Genomic DNA, 8,949 nt, shown 5'->3' on the forward strand with positions numbered 1-8,949 from the left:
ATTTCAAAAACAAAAATCTCTGTTGTATAGGTATTTTATTGTTATTAATTATCATTACATTATAAATTTGCTGATTGACTAATTTTTCGCCACAATTGGAAACTTTGTATTTTTATAAATAATTACAATAAAACATATCCATAGTGTTATAGTTTTATTTATATTCTATCAAATATTGTTTTTGCTGGCGTCTTATGTAATCCTATTAGTTTTATGTTATGGACCAATCAGTGAATTGTATTGTCATGATAATATATACATTCATAGATTTTACAAGACGTTTTTACTAAGATCCCGAATAATATCGTGCTTTTAAACTTTCACTAAATATGAATAGTATGATTTTACAAATCACAGAATTTAATACCCTACTTAGAATTAACAACTAAAACCTAGCTTTGTCGAGTTTAAATCGGGACTTGTGTGTAACGTCTACGTAGGAGGATGTAATATAGTTTATTATAGAAATATAGAACTTTTTTTGTACTTTGGTCCCATTTGTCGTCCGTGACGTTAATAAAGTGTTGGCATGTGTGATACCCAAAATAAAAAAAACAACAGCACTGGATTTCGTAATATTTTTATTGTAAAAAATTCGTGCACCAACCGATGTCGATATGTGACCAGAGTGTATTATTTTTTATCTGCACGGGTATACACGGTAATTTAGGTAATACACGCGCGATTTAAGATTATAATATTTCCTCTAAACCATATTATACAAGTTCAACTCATCACCATAATGTTTAAAAAAAAAAAAAACGTGCTGACGGTAATTTATTATATTTATTTTCTGCAGACCTCGTGCAACGTATATTAATAATTTGTGCAAAAGCTTTTATAAAAAACCGCGTACGTAAAATAACTACCTACGTCGTGGCCGCGATATCGTTTAAGCCTCGTGTTGAATTCCGAACATAGTATAAACGATATTTATTCATTTTAGCAACTATTTTGATACTTACGGCCATTGGCACACACAGGGAGGTCAGGGGTGTCGACTGACACCCCTCAGGGAATTGGTGGGTGACAATGCTATGTGAACTGTGAACTAGGATGAATATTTGTACATATAATTTTATTTTTAGCATCTTTTTTAGTAAGAAAAAACCAAAAACACTTAAAAATAAGAGTTAAACTATGCCTAAATTTAGATTTTACGGATGGGGGTGGGTGGGTACCTCGAAATATATATTTTCGACACCCTTGTGAAAAATGTACTGTGTGCCACTGCTTACGGCTATGTAATGATACAATACCTATCATATTCTCGTTTTAAATAGCACTGAAAACGATTGTATTATACCCGTACACAGATACATACTGTGTGCGTATGTGCGTAGAAAAAATCAGTCAAGTCATCAATGTACATTGAACGAGTATTATCACTTTATATACTGTTTGACAAAAAACAAATTTTATTTATATTAAAAATAACAGGGTATGGAAAAAATCTAAAGAAATGTCACATTTCAAATGACTATAAATCGCTCGAAAAATCTTCAAAGTACTATGTTGAAAATTCTATCATACATAGAAAATACTATTACAGTAATTTGGTGAAAAATGTTGGTACCTAGAGTAATTTGTTTTTGAGTTAAACCAAAAAAAACAAAATTTATTTCGTCAAGAACTGGGTTTGGGTAAACATACCCATTTTGACTTTTTTATTCCAAAATATTTTGAATAATATCTACTGTGAATTGAAACTTTTACCTCTAAAAAGAACCATTAGATATATATATATATATATATATATATATATATATATATGATAAATCCAATTTTTTATCAAAAAAACGCCTTTAAAATTCAAAGCCATTTTTTTCTATTACGTTTTGTTTGTTTAAGTTAAAATGTCAAAGGACACACACACACACACACATCAAGGCAAAATCAATTTATCGTTCACTTAGAATCTAAAAACATCATATTATAGTATGGACAATGTAGTAATTTTATCCTGCACAGAAAATTTGAACTGCTAATACAAACTAATTACTTTTTGTAAAGTATTCTTTACAAATCGTAAATTGGTTTTTGCTCTAGAGTTGTTAAACTTACAGTTTGAATTAACAGCTTGTTGAACCTTAGCCATTTTATCTAATTTATTATTATATTATTATAGAAGTATTGTTTTCAAATTTGTCCATATCAACTATCAAGTATATCTGATCGATAAAAGTAATGATTATGTTGATAAATTGAGCTACGATATATGAAAAATTGTTGATAATTTTTATTAACCAATCGAATTTCGTGTTTTTAAAGACATTTAGTACGTATATATTTATATAGTATATATTGAACGCTGTCTGTTTTAATCATCGCGTATTTAAATTAATTTAAAAATTCAAATCTAAATTATATAAACTTTAAAAAAAAATAATTAAGGTGGAAAAATAAACAATATTTTTCTTAGTTAATTAAGATATTATAAAATAATTAATTATTGAAAACATCTAAATCAAGAGCAAAAAAAACCTATTCAAAATTAATGAAGAAATATGACATAATGACTATACTGTAGAAAGACGACGAAAATTTAATTATGTCAATAACTGAACAAGATAATTGTATAAAATTATATGGTTATTATTATAATGAAAAGTTATTTTACGTGAAGTGCATTTGTCTTGTACGCACGTTCGTAAAAATCGTATATGGAATGTGAAATAAATAAAAAATATAACCAGGTAAACAATAATGTCGTATTTAAATTTTCGAGTCGTGTCAGAGAAAAGGAAGTACAGTGAAAAAAATGATTAGTGGTTAAACCAATTATATCTTCGAAAATGAATTCGATGTGTCAAATCGATCTCATTGATATGCCGAATGCGCAACAAGAAGGGGATTACAAATTTATATATACATCGTCAGCCCGCGCCTGCTTTGATTTAAGAGCAAAGGAATATGATTGATGTACGCGTACGCAGTTTTGCAAAATAAATAAATGCAAGCAAAGGAAAACAATTCTAAGTATTTACATTTTGTACGTAATCACCAATTCTCCGCATCGCGTACAAACAATTAGTTAATAATATAATTCTAATTAAGATCGATACGATTAATTAATGGTATTTTACTTTTTTATTTTATATTGCGTGCCTATATTATATTTACGAGTATGTATAATTATGTATTATCATTATTATTTTAAATTATTCTTAATATAACATACTTAATTATTATTGTAAAATGACCGGATTATAATAAAAATATATTGCTTGATTTCATCGATATAGCTATTATTTTTATCAATCCGTTAAGTTAGATTAAATTAAATGATTAATTGTTATGTACGTAATTAAATTTATAATTTAATATAATGTATTTATCATTATTTTAAAACATTCAGAATATATTAATATTTAATATGATAGATTTGATGAAAAAAAAAACAATTTGTTTGTATTCATATAGTAAAAATTGACATGATAATAAGTAATATTATAATTCTCATAGCATTTATACTTAATATTTATAAAACATGATTTTTGCTCTTGGAAAAAATAATTATTTAATATTATAATAAATTGAAGCAGGACAATGTGTTCATAATTTATTCAATGCATATTATATATTTAAATATTTCATTATACATTATCATATGTGCATACCTATATTGTTGATATCTCTTATTTTTTCGATGTACACATTCGCGTGAACATTTTTCAATCATTTAATTTTAGATTCTGAAAGAAGAGAGGAATGTATTGGTTTTACTTTTACAATGATGTGTGCACTTTATTATTACATTTTACGAGTTATTTTTCAGAAAACACTTTTTGGGATCGTAAAACGCTGTAGCTCTATGGATTGGAAATTGAACACGGATGGTAGGTACTTTAGAAAGGTCATTTTCGAATTTCTCAGTAGTTCCCGGATAAACGTGAAAAGCAGCGAAAGAACGTCAGTGAATTCTAAGCAACACGTTTCAACTCCATGAAGGCATTAGGTGGTATATTATAAAAATAATCCCCACTCACAACCGTTTTCTGAATGCTGTGATTTCTCATTACTTTATTTTTTTTGGAACGATATAAGTATGAAATACGATTATACGAAAAAAAAATACGAGTGGTCGTATATTTATGTTAGAAATTTAATTTTTTAAATTACTAAAATGTTATTTTTTTTCGCATCTGTCAATTTAAAAACAGGTCAATTATTAAATGATGATAATGAAAACAAATCCTAATAGTGTTTATTAATTTGAAACTTTGAGTAGTCAAATCAATACAGTGAATTCAACTACAACCATAAAAATATAATAAATATGATAATATAATTGGGTTATCGAACCAAATATACTCAACAATAAACATTATATTATTTGAGACGGCGCAATGTATGGGCAAAATAGGTACATTGCTGTGTGCTGTGTTCATTATTTATATTTTAGAATAATTTAATATTGTAATTATTATATTTATATATTATTATTTATATAATATGTATAATAATACAATAATACAATAATTATTTTTAGCTATTTTATTTAAAGTTTTGTTAATATCTTAGGGAAAGGCAGTTCATCATTATGGGACTGTTATAGTTATAATATAGGCTGTGACATTCGGTATACTCTCCTCAAAATTCACCAAGTTAAATAAAGTTAATATTATTCATAAATGATATCATCGGGTAAGTGTAACAGGAATATTATGATTATTGCTTTTTAATGATCAATCACTTTATAATATGCGGTTGAAAATACACTTCAATAGATATAGGGAATAAATAGTTGAATTTTACTACTTTATCATTTTTGAACTGGCCTACCTAAAGAATTTTTATTCTATGATAATTTGACGTCTTTAAAAGTTTTAGATTTATTATATAAATAATTTAAAATAATAAACTACTTTAATGATATTAAACATTTAGAAATTAGTTATTATATAAGTTTTTATAATATATTTCACAAGAAAATAGAAACAGACGAAATATTAAAATACCTACAGTGGAATATAAGTATGACAATGAACCGATACACACAAAAATATAATGTATAATTAAAGCTATATATTTGTTAAATTTTGTTGGATTTTGTTTTGTTTTTTTTTTTTTTGAAAACAGAGCTAACTTAATGATTTATATGTCATTATACCTACAACTACTACAGCAATAAATTATATTCTGGTTTTGTATAAATTTATTTTTTAGTGAAATAAGTATACAAAGTTTAAATTAGTAAGTAATATAATAAATAAAGTGATAACATTCCGCATTGTAGCATACTGGCATACACCTCCTACTTACCGATACACATATGGAATTTGAAATGATATTAAAGACAAAATATTTATTATATTCAATACGATACATTTTGTCTGACATGAGAACAAATGTGAACTTAAAAATATACTTTATACTCAATACAATTTAAAGCAAATTAAATCAATATTTATGCCGTTTTATCCGTAAGCTTAACAATATGCGTAACAAACGGAACAATTATTATTCAATAATTTGTAATTTGCATTATTGTAATAAAAAGGCTGTAATTGAGTTGGTGACTGGTTTATTTTACTATACTATAGGTTATTTCCGACTAATTGAATGTATTTATTTATTTAATAATGATTTTAAAATTAATTAAATTAACTTTACTTTTTTTAAATGTTTCTTTCTATTTTACAACAACTATTGTATAACAGACCTTTAGACCTTAACCCTAAAAATAATTCGATAACAACTACTATTATATTATGTAATTGAACAAATTCCTTTGAAAATATAAGCACAAAAAAAAATAGTGAAATTTAAATATGAAGGTTTCTATTCAAATATTTTAAATGAATAATTACCAACTCATACTCAACCTAAAAATGTATTTTGATTATAAATTTCCCGCTTTATTCGCTAAATGTCGACATTTTACCGATTGTTCATTTATTATAGTAGAAAAAAAATTACATGATTGGTTGAAACTTTGAATTATAGAGAAGAATATATAAACTGTAATTATACTGTATGACATATTACGTCAATACGCTAATAAAGCGCTGTTCGTACATTTTATCCACATGAAAATCTTATGTATCGATGTACCGTATCTAATATTATATTACATTAATTTATTTATTTGATTAATATAGTACATATTATTATTAATATGGCAATCGTAAATAGTAATCACACGGAAATTTATATTCAAATTACATTTACATTTGATACTTAGACATCATATATTGTATTATAACTTATAATGAGAGTGAAACTAATAACATAATATATTTCCTCAATCGCTAACCATCGAATTTAATATTTATATAAAATTATTATTTATTTATTCACAGTGAAATTATTTTTAGATTTATTTCTACCTACGGGATTTATTGGTTTACCAAGACTTGCAATATTTTTATACAAGGTCACTGGAGTATTAACAATTCATATTCAATTAATTTTAAAAATCTTTGCTCATAAATTATTTTTACGAGCACTTCGACCTTTTTTTAAACTCCTTTAAACCGAATGGTTTTCGAATACGATTATTTATCTCTCTGCATTCAAACTTATAGTATAATATTAATAAAACACTGGATCGTATCAAGGTGAACGGAATAACGGGACGAATGCCGACTGCGGTGGAGTGTCGATATTCAGCACACTTCAACCTCTCCGTCCGTATTGTTCATTGTAATATTATTTTTCGTGCTATTGGATTTATCGTTCTTTAATTTTTTTATTTTTTCAAATTTATTATAAAATATTTGTCAAGGCTATTATTTTCAATTGGTTTATTGTTTGCCGTGCCTATCTTAAACAACGCATATATAATATTGCTATCAGTGTTTATCGTAAACATAAAAAGCTTTGGCATCTTTTTGTTGGATAATGTAATATTATTAAATACATCAACTTTTAAAATGTTCGTTGAAACGAACGGCTGTTGAATCAAAGGAGACAATATAATATATAAAATCAATAAACAATGAAGCGACGAACAATAGAATCGAGTCGGAACGGTTATCATCTATACACACACACACACACACACACACACACACACACACACATTTACCATCTGCAGGAGGAAGATCACGGTTGATTATTTTTATATTATGTATTATATATGGTAGTTCGTTCATTTCCACCTGGGTAGCTGTCGTGAAAAGGACTTCTTAGCCATTATTGTCATAGTGGTAAAATGATAACTCCCGAGGAGATACGCCGTGCGTACCTACATACCTATACTTACGATATTATTATTATATTATTAGTATATAAATGCGGGAAATAATTTGCGTTATTTTCAAACTAGAAATCGTTTTGCGATTGAAGATACACGACCTACATATTCGATTCGTTCTGCTATGTCAAATCAAGTCGGGTTGAAAGTATATTGTACTACGTACGCCAACGGTAAGTTAGCAGTTACTATAATATATACATGAAACAGCTAGCTGGTTATTGCGTTGCGCAATTATTAGCAGCCATTTTCAGTTGCACGTTTAACACACGTTAGCTACCAAACCAAAATACTACAAAAAAGTTATTTTATACATCGCCAAAGACACGCGATTGTCTATCTCAAATGTGTTGGCGTAGACACTTGGTGCCAATAAAAGCTGAAATTTCAAATAACTTTTTCTGTGCACTAAGTCTATATCTTTAAAAATAAAAAAATGTTTTAAGTCGAAAACTTTTAAGTAGAATTTTTTAGAATTTATGGAATTTTAATTTCAATTTTATCGAATTTAATCATTTATACAACTATTTTAGTTATAGACGACCATCAACCATCATATTGTAGATAAGATTATATTTTAATACCGTCAATTCTAACATATATGTTATCTTATAAAATAAAGATAATTTCAAGTTGGTAGGTATTTAATACAACACAAAAATAATTTGTGAAATGTGACTATTTGACAATAATTATGCGTTATATTGTTCTAATCTGTTCTTCGGATACTCGTAGTGGTTGTGTTATGTTATTGTTTTGTAAATATGCCGAAAACTGAGCCAACTATTCCCACAGTTGTAAAGAATTACGTTTTAGAATCCGGTGAGAATGTTGTTTTCATGTGATGAAACCGTACATCTCTGTTAATTGTGTGACATAGAAGTATGAGCTGAACGGAGGTATATATAGCTGTGTTGTATGATACTAAATAGTGTAATATTTATTTATACACCTATATACTCATATCTGACATTAGGTTTTGAGATTTATCGTTCAACCATGCCTAATGTTATGGTCGATTTATAGGTAGAACAACTATGGATTTTTAACTTGGAGCTCATAAGTTTTAAATATATATATATATATATATATATATATATATCAATTATTTTAAACGAAATTTAAATACACGCGTATTTCAGATACACGGATACCTGAGTAATTACACGTAGCGCACGTGTACTCGGATTTCAGTAACGCGTATAATTCATTACAAGGATATTAATACGATTCCGCGTACACGGGATCCGTTTGCACTTGTAAGTTAATGTCCGGTCAAAATCGCGAGCTTTAAATGTACATACCATGCACAGGTCACGATTATTCAACTGTTTTAACGATAAACATCGGTATTTCTCGTGGATACGTTTCGATGCGTTGTACCATACGAGTATCGTTATTTTACTTTTATCAGTAATGTACCGACATCCAGTCAATATAAAGTTATTAAGTTTCGTAAACAGTCCATTGATAATAAATATGATGTGTCGTATTGTTCGCAAGCATCTGCACAGGCGCTATGGTAATATTATAATGATTTGATGGTACCGCTCACCAATTTCGTTCTCATTTTATACGTCATATTAGATCATAACATTGTTACTATAAAATGTATATAAAAAAAAAAAAAATAAAACGAAAAAAGTCGCGGGTATAAAGAATACTCTGCGTACGTGCAGCACAATAATTTATATTCATAGTGGATATTAGTACAGTGTATATGTATTATATATTAATATAGCCGTGGG

The sequence above is a fragment of the Rhopalosiphum maidis genome, chromosome 1 (assembly GCF_003676215.2).
Source record: "Rhopalosiphum maidis isolate BTI-1 chromosome 1, ASM367621v3, whole genome shotgun sequence".
NCBI classification, from domain to species: Eukaryota; Metazoa; Arthropoda; class Insecta; order Hemiptera; family Aphididae; genus Rhopalosiphum; species Rhopalosiphum maidis.